This window comes from Grammomys surdaster, unplaced genomic scaffold (assembly GCF_004785775.1).
Source record: "Grammomys surdaster isolate TR1022 unplaced genomic scaffold, NIH_TR_1.0 125863, whole genome shotgun sequence".
In the NCBI taxonomy this organism is placed as follows: Eukaryota; Metazoa; Chordata; class Mammalia; order Rodentia; family Muridae; genus Grammomys; species Grammomys surdaster.
The window spans coordinates 2,570,583-2,582,617 of record NW_021620689.1 but is presented as its reverse complement, the minus strand read 5'-3'; positions in this window follow the sequence as shown (position 1 = coordinate 2,582,617).

Here is a 12,035-nt window from a genome sequence, read left to right as displayed (position 1 = left end):
GAGAGATGATAGAACGTACATGAAATAGTGCCTGGCTATTGTGCAGAAAGACTTGCTTCATGCTCTTAAAAAATTCTTGTTGCTACTGCTATCATTTTTGTGAATACAGCAGTCTTCCAAGTGTCCAGAAATTAGCAGGCCTCTGATAATTGAAGACAAGAAGGTCTTGTAGGTCAGGCTCAGGAGCAAGAAGGCTGGGTGGCCCTGCTTGCTTGGGGTTCCCAAGGCAGGGTATGAATTGTAAGAGGTGAGTCCCCATGCAACATTCTAGCATTCAGACAATCTCTCTCCCTCTCTAAGTATGCTTTTGGCCCAGTCCTAAAAGAGCTTGTCACAGTCGGGGCAGCTTTCAGACGACCAGCCTGTGAGACTATGGCAGGACTTCCTGTTTCCTCCAGGGAAACGGGCTGGGAGCCAGCCAAGTCCTAATGCGGTGTCCTTTGAAGGCGTGCCCAGCTTCCCCGGTTTAAATGCAATATGCTTATTGCTGGTCTGATTTTTATTGGGAAAAAGCAGCGGTGTACTTTCTAGGTCCCTGGGGTCTGAATTAAAATAAAGGAAGTACTTTAAAAAATCAAATCCAAATAGCGGGCCTTGGAAGCATGCTGTTAAGTGAGGGTATCACAGACCTCGGAAGCTGCTTCTGTACCAACTCCTGAGACAAAGCCTCATGGTAATTGCATTTGGAGGTCCCAGAGGCATTGGTAATGGAGGCAAGATTGTCTCCAAGTCCTGTTTGCATAAGAAAGCAGATAAATTGCAAAAGCTCCAACTTACTGAGAACCTACTAAGTACCAGGTCTTGGGTCTTATGGATGTGACCGCCATTTACAGATGAGGAAACCATACCTGGGGCTGCACAGGGAACTAGTAGCAGAGCTGAGATTTGCTTCCAAGTCGTTCTTACATCCAAATCTGGATGCTTACCTTTCTGTTGGTAGTTTTCAGACTGCTGACCGAGATCCAGGAGCAAGACTTAAAATTGGTGTAGTGAATGGCAACTGGTGTTTCCAAAAATGAAAAAAAAAAAAAAAGGAAGAATGGATTTCTCACTTGGATGTAAATATCCAGTGTTTTATGAAATTCAATGTGTGTGTGTGTGTGTGTGTGTGTGTAGGCCTGTGTGTGTGAAAGTATTTATGTTCAGTATGTCTGTTCATGTGTGTGCCTTCCTGTGTTTGTGTGTGCATGTATGCATTCTCATGTGTGTATCTGTGTATTTACATACACACAGAGATGCACCTGTAGCATGTATGCTCATGTACAGGACATGGCTTATAATTTTGAATGTATTTCTTACTGAGTCACAGTCAAAATACACAGAAGGGCTTGGGAGACGGCTCAGTCTGTAAAGTGCTTGCTCGTGTATTTGTGAGGACCCAAGTTCAAGTCTCAGAACTCATGAGAAGCTGGGCTTGGTGGCATGTGCTTTTATTCCAGTAATGGATGGATCCCTGGGGCTCACTAGCCAGTTCATCTAAACTTCTTGGTGAGTACCTGGCCAAGGAGAGGCCCTGTCTCAAAACAAAACAAAACAAAACAAAACAAAACAAAACAAAACAAAACAAAACAAAACGAGGTGGCTAGTATCGGAAGGATGACATTTGAGGCTGACCTCTGGCATGTGTATGCACGTACACAAACCCACACCCTCACATGCACCGGTATACACACACACAGGCACTCACAGACATGTGCACATACATGCACACACACACACACACACACACACTAAGGGAAAGCCACTGTTCGAGGACACATGACTTCCCAGCTAGCAAGACCTAACATTTACTGAGACTTTACTGTGTATTTAAAACAATTCAAATACACAGATTGAATCAATTATTATGATAATATTATAATACAGTGTTAACATCATCTGTATTTACTGTGAGGCTAAGGATGAGAGAGGTTGAATAATTTGCTTACAGTCTAGGAGGTAAGCAGCAAGCCTTGAATTTGAACCTGGATTGTGTGCTGAAACACTTGAATACTTAATTACGTTTTTCATCAGTGTTTTGCTTAAGTAATCAGGAGGCCTTTGGATCACAAGAACCATACTCTGAAATTGACAGGTCTGGATGGCATGGTACCTATATCAGGTGAGGCCCTCTGGGATCAGCTGGCTCTAGCCATCATCCGGACTCTTCTATCCCTCAGCTTTCTTTAGCAAGGCTGGCTTGCAGACCTCTGTAGCTTCAAACCTCTCTCGTCTTCCACTATTTTAAATTAATCACCTCCTAATTATTTAGACATTCATTCACCAACTTGTGTGCAATTCAAATCTATTACACTTCGGGGGATGTGTCTATACCGTGTGTATTCTGCTGTGAATCTCACGTGGTCAGAAGAGACGTGTGTGCACGGGGTGGGGGAGATTTGTAGAATCAATTTTTTAAAATTCCAATGCCTTTCTGAGGCATCTGAAGTGTTGATGAGATAGCTGGGGTTCTTGGGTGCTTGACTTTTAAATTCACATTTCTGAAAGGCAAGATACAAAATTGATTATACAGTATGACCTCAACTGTGCTAAAAATGTATATGGAAAGGCCTGGGAGACAGTGAACAGCAGCTGCCTCTGGGTGATGGAGTGATGGCTGATTTTTATTTCTCCAATTGGCTTTCTCTCCTCCCCAAATTCCTTGCAATTGATAAAAGGTGTACTCTAAAATTCACTAAGTAAAATTTAATTTCCAAGATAGAGAGTATATGACTGTCTATAACTTGAGGATGTGTGTAGTTTATGAACCAAAAGCATCGCAGTTTTGGTACCATTCTGAAGTGTCCTAGCAACGCACCTGTAAGGCAAGAGTCACCTGTTATATCATGAGAAACACACATGCTCCTGTGAACTATTCTCTTCCAGCCTCCTCTCTCTGAGTTGGGGGGTAGCCAAGCTGGAGTCCAGATTTTGGCATTGGGTGGACAGTCAGCAGCTCTAAAGGAACCCACTGCAGAGTTCAACATCACACTAAAAGAGAGCACTTCTGTAGCTTGGACTCCACTGCCACTCACCCATGCACATCACAGGGCCAAGCATGAGTCCTGGCTTGGAGAAGGATGACCTGTGTTGGTGAAGCAAGTCTTTAGAGCAACCATTTATATGCTACTTGTAGAAAACCTAGGAGGAAAGTGCTGTTCTTGCCCCTATTTTATGCAGGGGGAAACTGAGGCAAAGATTATTCAAGGGGCTTACTAAGGAACACACAGTCAATAAGCAGCAGGTCTAGGATTTGAACCCATACAACTCCCCAGTCACCACACTGTGCTGCTGCTCTGACTTTAAAGCACTTTGAGATTCAAGGCCAGTTGCCTGTAGACTGTCTTCTAGACCTTTAAGCACACAGAGTAACACAACTTGAAACTGTTTGTGTGTGTGGGGGGGGATTGAATTCAGGACCTTATATACATTAGGCAAGCATACTTTCTTGATCTTGAACTTGTGAACTTGTGAGGGAGCGCTAAGATTACGGCCTTACACCTGCATGCAAGCTGGATATTTCTAAATTGGCATTTCATGTGTCAAGCGGTCTTGATCATCTAGGTACCTAGCCTGTGGCATCTAAGGACCTTAAAGCAAAGACTGGTTGGTGTCAAACCCTACTACTGCCAGTTACTAGCTATGGCAACCCAGAACACCAGCTGAATCTTTCTGGACCTCAGATTGCATATTGGCAAAATGAGGCTGGTTGTATTTATATGCATTTATCCTGACTTGAGTTTTCACCCATGAGTGCTGCAGCAAGGTCTGCCATGCAGAAGAGCACAGAATGCTGGCTATCGCTAGGAGGAGCATGGGGATGCTCTTGTTTCTTCCACCAGCGTTTGAGCTGTTTGTAAAGAGGGGATGTACTTCATTCAGTCTCTGTCCCCAAACTTCCTGAGGATGTTCCCTCAGGAGGAGGTGCTTCCTAAAGCCTGTTAAGTTAATGAATGCTTACCTCTGCAAAGAGGGCGGATTATGTGTATCTCTTAGGGTGCTGAATATGGAGAGAAAGGAGTGTGATAAAGTGTCCTGTAAATGGTATGATGTGGGAGGGGTACTCTTTTTCTCTCAGAATCCACCGTTTCCACTCCAGGTCCCCTTGACATGTGTGCTTAACTTAATTGCCAGATCTGCTCACAGCAGCTCTGACTCATCAATCAGGTCAAGCAGACAGGTGCCGAGCACCAAGAGGGGCTCTGCCGCCGTCAAGCAGGCAGTGCTGAGTACTGAGTAGATAGAACCTAGCCAAGAACGTAGGTCTTGCCCAGCCAGTGCTGGGTTGACAAATGCCGACCAGTCACCATCAAGCATAGGATGCCATCAATTACCAAGCAAGCAGTGATGACCAAACACCAGCCTGAGAGAGTGCTCTCTCCTGGCCAGTGCAGGTAAATGCTGCTGGACATCCTCGAGAGAGATCAGAGTACCCGAAGTCATTAGGTCTAACTAGGACTTCCTGTTGGCCTTCCTCGCTTGGTGCCTTCAAATCATGCTCTATCTCCATTTCTAAAAACCAGGAGCCTAGTCTTCCCTTCGCCTGGGGTTTGGCCAAGTATGAATTATGATGCCCTCGGGGAGGATGGGTTGCCAAGGTAACAGGCATTTTCTTACCTAGTCTGATTCTCTGAAGTTATCGCTCCACTTGTCTTCATTAATAGCCTTAACGTTGTTGAGTCTCATTGTTGACACCTGCACACACACTTACACACACACACACACACACATGCCTCTACTTACAACATCTTTGACTGTCCCTGCCCTGTTTGCGAAATAAGGAAGCAGGTAGGACCACAGATCCCCAGAGCCTTTTGTTCTTTTGTGTCTTGGGTCCTGATTAGACTATGCTGAAGCCAGGGAGGGGGTCAGAGACACACATCCGGTCGTTGGCTGACTGATAATGAATTCCAAAAGCTCTTGTCTTGTTGAGTCTATCGGCTCACAGTCACCTCCCTCACCTGGTCCCCCTTCTGTTGTGGGAACAATGGCAACAGTTCTTCCTGGTCCTGCCAGCAGGGTTCCACAGCACGGGCCGGGAGAGACAGCTGCCAGACTGCTAGCTCTGCTCTGTGGCTTTGAAAATGTCCCTTATGACTTGTAGCCGATCCTCTGAGCTCCCCCAACTCCTTACTCATGTTGTTTGTGTCTAGTCACACCTCGGAGGACTGTTTTAAATAGTTTATTCCTCCACTCACTGCCTCTTGAAACCTGGGAGAGTGGATACCATGGCTGGCCAGGGAAAGATTGCAATGTGTTTCTGGAGGTTTCTGTGCAAGTGGGGAGTGGTGACTCCACATACCCATTCTGTTCAACTCCTCAAAAGTGAGTGTTTGCTTGAGGAGACGATATAAATAAATCCCAAAGGACAACTTAAGACAGGAAGAAGGCTTGGGGAGGGACACCTAGGGACAGGCGTCACTTTGAAAGATGGAGGATTTCTCCAGGCAAGGTGCTGGGAGGAAAAATTCAGCGTATGACTTTTGTTTTAGTGGGAGAAAGGTCAATTATCATCATCATCGTTTGCTGCATTTGACACAGGGATGGAGTTGGGATCTGAGGGTAGAGCCCACCCTTGCTACTGAGGACAGGACCAGGGACCAGGGGACAGCGACACAGCAGGCATGCCGTGGCTGTAATCATTACATGTGTGAAAGGATTACATGTCACACAAAACAGTTGGTGTTTGATTCTGTTTCTCTAAGAGAAATAGCTCAGGCTTAGCTTGTGGCTTTCTGGAAAATTCCATCTCCTTTCAGCCTCCTTCACTCTGGTTGCAGATAAACAGCAAGGCCATGACCATCTGTCCCGGCCAAAGCAATGGTAACAGCTTCTGCTTGGGGACTGGCTACTGTACATGGTGCCTGACACTACGGTGTTAGCTATCTATTGTCCATTACAAATCAGCTCTAAACTCAGTGGTTACAATAGCCATTTACTCCCACTATCACTCTAGGACTCAGACGTCTGCTTGTGGGTCAGCTGGGTCCTTAACTCTGGCTTTTTTAGAAACCTCCATTAGACAGCTGCTACAGGTTCCACTCGGGGCAGGAAGGGGGACTCTGCTCCTCAGCTCCTTCGGATAGTTAGTGCAGGTCTCAGCTTGTGGGCCACTGCAGGGAGGGTCTTGGCTCATCAGTAGATTTTGGCTACAGCCTGTGCTTAGCTGCTGGCCTAATGGACCTTTCTCCAAGGCAGCAGCCAGCAAAGCAGCTTGCTGCATCAGAGCAAGGGAAGAGGACACACAGGGAGAGCAAAGGTGATGGAAGTCAGTCTTCTGTTGCTTTGAGGCCAGAACTCACTATGCAGCCCAGGCTAGCACTATGTAGCTCAAGCTAGCCTCAAACTCACAAGTCACCCCAACGCTAGGACTACAAGCATGTACCTCTATGCTCAGCAGTGACACAGCCGCCCATCACATTGGGTGTATCTTTCCTAAGACAGAAATCACCAGCCAAGCACACAGAGGTTCACCAATGGCATTCACCTCTGGGGAGACCTGGCTGGCAGCCACTGTAGATGTGTCCAACCACCACGCCCAGTCTAGGGAACAAGGCTTCTCTCCCTTCTTATAAAAGGAGATTGAAACTTGCAGACTTGGCCTAGGTTCACACACCAGGTGGCACAATCAGAAAGTGAACTGGTTTTTCTTCAAAGTCCTGCCAGTCACTTTATGATGCCACTGCTCTGGGAGCTGCTTCCAGTGGCTTCAGAGAGTGGTCCCTGTCTGGATGGCTCAGCTGCCCGCCTCCCACCAAAGCCTCACACCGAGGCTTCCTCTCCAGCATGCAGGACGTTCCTATTCTGCCCACTCCTAAAAGCATGGTCTTTCCATTCCAGCTGGAGGTGGCAGAGAGGTTCCAAAAAGGCCAAGTGCTGTTGCCCTCAAAGCGGCCGGTTCCTGAAAGCCTGCCTTGGCTTCCCAGGGTCTCGCTGAAAGCACTTGGGTGAGAACATGCACCTTGCAGTAATGTACTTTTTCCACAGATGATTAATCAGAAGCAGCCCTGGACAGTTTGGCACAGATGGAAGTGAGGGAGAGAGCCAGGTCGTAAATCCAAATAAATTTATAGCTTCTTCATCCATCCCATTATTACACCAGGAAGGCTGTGTTTCCCTTTAGTGCCTGAAGACAGGGGAGTGGTTTTGCATGCTGAGGACTCAGTCTAGAGAATCTAAAGACACTGGTTTTGGTTGCTAACAGCCAAGAGGTCATGGTGTTGGAGGAACATAAGAATCTGGCCTTGATTGACAAGAGCTGCGTAATAGAAGTTTCACAAGAAACTGTTTAGGAACTTACTCAGCCTCGTTCTCACTCATAGTCCTTGCCAGGCCGCATGCTGCAGGACTACAGTCTCAGCTACCTGGGAGGCCGAGGTAGGAGAATTACACTTAAAGCATACCTGGGCTGTAGAGTGAGTTCAATGCCAGCCTGAGTCATTTAAGTAAGAACCTGCCTCAAAATAAAAAGCAAGCAAGCTAGAGGTGTAGCTCAGTGGCAGAGGCATGTGGGGGACACTAGATATAAGCCCCACTCCCTCCCTCTCCCCCCCTCTGTCTGTCTTTCTCTCAACACACTCATTCACACACAGATACCATACATACAGATACCATACCCACACATACACCATGGATATAACACACAACACACACACATTAATGTACACACACACACACACACACACCATTTTTCATTTCCAACTCCCTGCTTTTGGGCTTTTTGTCTTCAGTCTGCACAGTGGTATCATATCCTGCCAATCTTCTGAGACTGTGTAACCATCAACTTAAAAAATTTAAGCAGTCATCTTTCCACGTTTCTGCTCTTCCTTTCTGTTTCCTGAAGCCAGGATTTAGAGGGGGCTAGCCTACTAGAGGGACTACGAGGAGACTAGACTATCTCACTGGAGGCAGTGAGAGGAGGCTAGCCCAGTGGAGGTGGGCAGTGCCTACTTCCCTGGACCTGTGTACTTTGGAGAAGCTGGTGCATTAGTGAATTCACTGTCACACCTTGAAGCCATCTGTAAATTACTAAAGATGGCCATTCTGATTTTGTGAGATTTGACTCTGAATGGGGCATCTGGCATCTGTCGCTGGTCTTGTCTTGATTTCTGGGTCCCTGACAGGAGCTGAGCTTCCTGAACGCTGACCAAGTTTACCGGCATGAGGGTATAGGGAATGGCAACACTGGGCTATTTTAGGATGAATAATCACAAACGTTTCTCAGAGAAGGAAGGCTGCATTGAGAGTCAGGTCTCCATGAAGTCACTCTCTTCACAGCACCGTCCCTTTTATGGATGGTGGAAAGGCAGGTGCCTTTTTCTGCCTTGTCACGTGATCCCAGTCCAGCAAAATGCATTCCAAGCCTGACATTATCCCCGTAATGAGACTGCGATTACCACCTCGCTTACCTCACGTGGTTAATGTGGGAATCACAGACGTAATGAGATCTAAGCCACTCCATAATATGATCTTAATAATGGTGTAATGGGTGCTGTAGCTATTATGCACCAGTTACCGTGCGCTGAGTGCTGTGTGGGAATCTCCTCACCTAGGTCTTGAGACACTTCCAGGAAGCCAACAGGACAGTTTCCATTTCACAGGTGAGGAAGTTGAGGCCTGTGAAAGTTAGGTGACTTGAGATGTGTTACACATCCTGGGAGTTACATAGCCAAGCATCTCAGCTCCATTGTAGATTGTCTCACTTACCTCAAGCTGCTGCCTCACACAGCGAAGCCCTGCATAACCAAAGGCTCGCTGCTCTCCCTCCATCATAGACACACGAGCGTGGCGATTTATTGCTCACATGTGGCTGTAAAGTGCATCGGTATCTGTTGCTGTACTCTCAGAGTCTGTGAGAGTTTCATCAGTGCCAAGTCCATTGACAGGGGAGAGGACAGTCTTTTCAGCAAATGGCTTGGCTATTTTGGCTTACATGGTCGCATGGAAAAGAACAAAGATGTGTGCCAGTGAGATGGCTCACTGGGTGAAGTTGCTTGTGGCCAGGCCTTAGGACCTGAGTTTGACTCCCAGGATTCACACAGTAGAAGGAGAGAACCAGTTCCTGAAAGTTGTCCTCTGACATCCACGAATGTACCACTGCATGTGTCTTCCCCTCCCCCACAATAAATACACGTTATTTTAAATAAAATAAGATAAAATCCCTTTAAAAAGATAGATCCTAGCTTTATATCACATATAAAGATTAATTTTAAATGAGTCAAAACAAACAAACTCTAAGCTTAAAAATTAAAACTCTGAGATGGTAGAAAGCAGAGGAATCTTCATGACGTCAGACTTGGGCCTCGATCCAGAAGTGACAATCAAGGACAGATTAGACTAATCGGATTCCACCAGAATTCAAAACTTTTGTGCAGCAAAGAACACTAGAGAGTGACTCAGAACCTATGGTGAAGCACTAAGGGCTCTGAGGCAGGAGGATCCCAGGTTCCAGGCCTGCCTCAAAATTAAGAAAAAAATAAAACAGATCTAGGGATTGTTTGGTGGTAGGTGGTAGATTGTGGATTAGTATTTAGAATAACTCAATAACAGTAAAATAGCCTACTACAAACAGACAAACAGACAAAGACATTTCCCCACAGGAGATAAAGGTATGGTCAAAAAGTGTAAGACGTGACACTCGGTATCTGTCTTCCTCAAGGAGACAGGAATTAAAACCACACAGAAATGTTACATCACACCTGTGAGGGAGGCAAATATTTTAAAAAATTCAAACTTGGGAGCCTGCAAGACGGCTCAGCAGGTAAGGGCACTTGCTGTCAAGCCCGACAACCTGAGTCTGATTCCTGGAACTCACTTCATGGATAAAAAGAACTAACTCTTACAGACTGTCCTCCGCCCTCCACACGTACAACGCCACACATGTACTTCATCCTCCCTCCACACACACAAATAAATAAATGCTAATTTTCTTTAGTTGACAAAAATTGGAACCCCAGTGCACGGCAGTGTGAAATGGTACAGCCGCTGCAGAAAGCGGAATGGTGATTAAACGAAGAATTACTGTAAGTTCAGCAGCTTCTTTGCTAGGTACACACTGAAAAGGACTGAGAGCAGGGCACACACAGACACCCGTGGTGACAGTGGCGGTATTGATAACACTCACAGAGTGTCCATCAACAAGTGGATATCTTAAGAGAGGGAGAAATTAACACATGATACAACACCCTTCAGCCTTGAAAAGAAACGACTTTCTGATGCAGATGATTCTCAAAAGCATTTCTCTGAGCTGAGGGAGCGGTACATACAGGAACCAAAGTACTAAGAGTCTACTTATAGGGGGTGCTTAGAATGGGAGACTTCAAACAGACAGGAAGTAGAAGGCAGCTCAGCAAGGGCTGAGATGAGAGAAGAAATCTTTGTAGAAATTGGTGGTGGTGGTCTTTGAGCATCTTTGGGGTATGCACTTAATACCACTGAGTTACACACTCAAAAATCCATGTAAAAATGATTAGAATGGTAAAATGTATGTGTCTTTTAACACAACTGAGGAGACATTTTGAGCATGTAAGAAATCTTACCTTAGGTCTCATTAATTTAAAGTTTTTTTATTAAAGTAGCTTTATTATATTTTCTCCCTCTTAAAATAACACTTAATTGGGTGCTATAATTAATAATTATATGATAACTACCAATGTGTTTATATTAATGCCACATTAATGTATCGATGTAACATAGTTTCCCAATGAAGGAAAAATTAAAAATGTGGATCAACCAAAAACAAAGTTAGAAGATTCGTTTTCATAGAGATATCCACATCCACCGCCCTCCATGCGGATCTTTTCAGGTCATTTTCCACATTCCATCTTTTCAGCCCCCACTCCCACCCCCAGTTTGGTTCATTTCCGTACTCTTCTGTTTCACAGGAACCTGAGTGGTCACTTTCTTCCTGGTGGGCTCTCATGGACGACGTCAGACTTTAGTCTTTCCCATCCAGTGGGGGAGGGGGACACTTTCTAAAACCAACTGAAGTGACAAAACACTGCGAAGAAGCCAAGAAATGTGTGAGCGGAATGCTCAGATTCACGCTGAGACCATTTGGAAGTCGGGCTGGAACGAACAACTTTAAATAATACACTGTGCCCAGAAGTCTCTGAAGACGTGCGGCCAAAGCAGTGATGGCTCAGTCCACCAGCAGCACAGAAGAACATGAAATTTCTTTAGGGTCTATTAATCTTTTATTCTAGCCTCTTAGTTGGATTGTAGGGCAGGGGCCTACAATGGTGAGGGGGAGGATTCCTGGTGAGAAAATTGCTTATCTGTGGGAACCAGAGTCTTATGTCTTCCCAAGTTCCTCCTTTAGCTTCGTCTGTATCTTTTGGGTAGCACAGAGGGCTCTACCTGCGAATGATCCTGGGAATTTCTGTACCAGGATGTCCTTTTTCATGAGTAAACACCGTATGCTCGGCAGGGGGCGCTCTGCGTGTACTTGAGCAGGCTAAGTCGAGGTAGGCATAGGAGGTTCCCCTTCAGGGAGTTTCGCCCTCTGTGATCTGACTCTGCTGCTCACGAGGAGACCAAGGTTGCCGGGGTTTTCGGATCGCTCTTGTAGGGTCCAGAGAATGGCCAAAGTGAGCCGATTTCTAGGGCCAGGGCTGCTAAGTTGCTGATTTGGCATCACCCAATATTCTCCCGAGGGCCGTCTGTCTCACTTCTCAAATATAGCTTCAATAATGCAGACCTTCTATTTTGATGACTTGAGGTTTTCTTAAGTACATCCAATAATTTCCATTTCCTCCTGGCTCTTTGGCTCTGTTCCACGAAGTTTCATCTACCTGTGACCTGGAGCCTTGGTGCCTACTCTAACTGACTTCCTTTTGTATCCGATGTTTCTTAAATGTCACCCCGTGTGGACTTTGCCAAGGCTGCTCTGCGCTCTGGGAGACAACGTTTTGTTTTGTATAATTTCATCCCCTGGGGAACATTCCAGATGGCCCTCAAGCTCACCCTGATCCTCTCAATAGTTCCGCTCCGTATTTAAAGCTATTATAATGCTTTCTCCAAATAGTTCTTAAAGACCCATTAATCAATTCACTCAT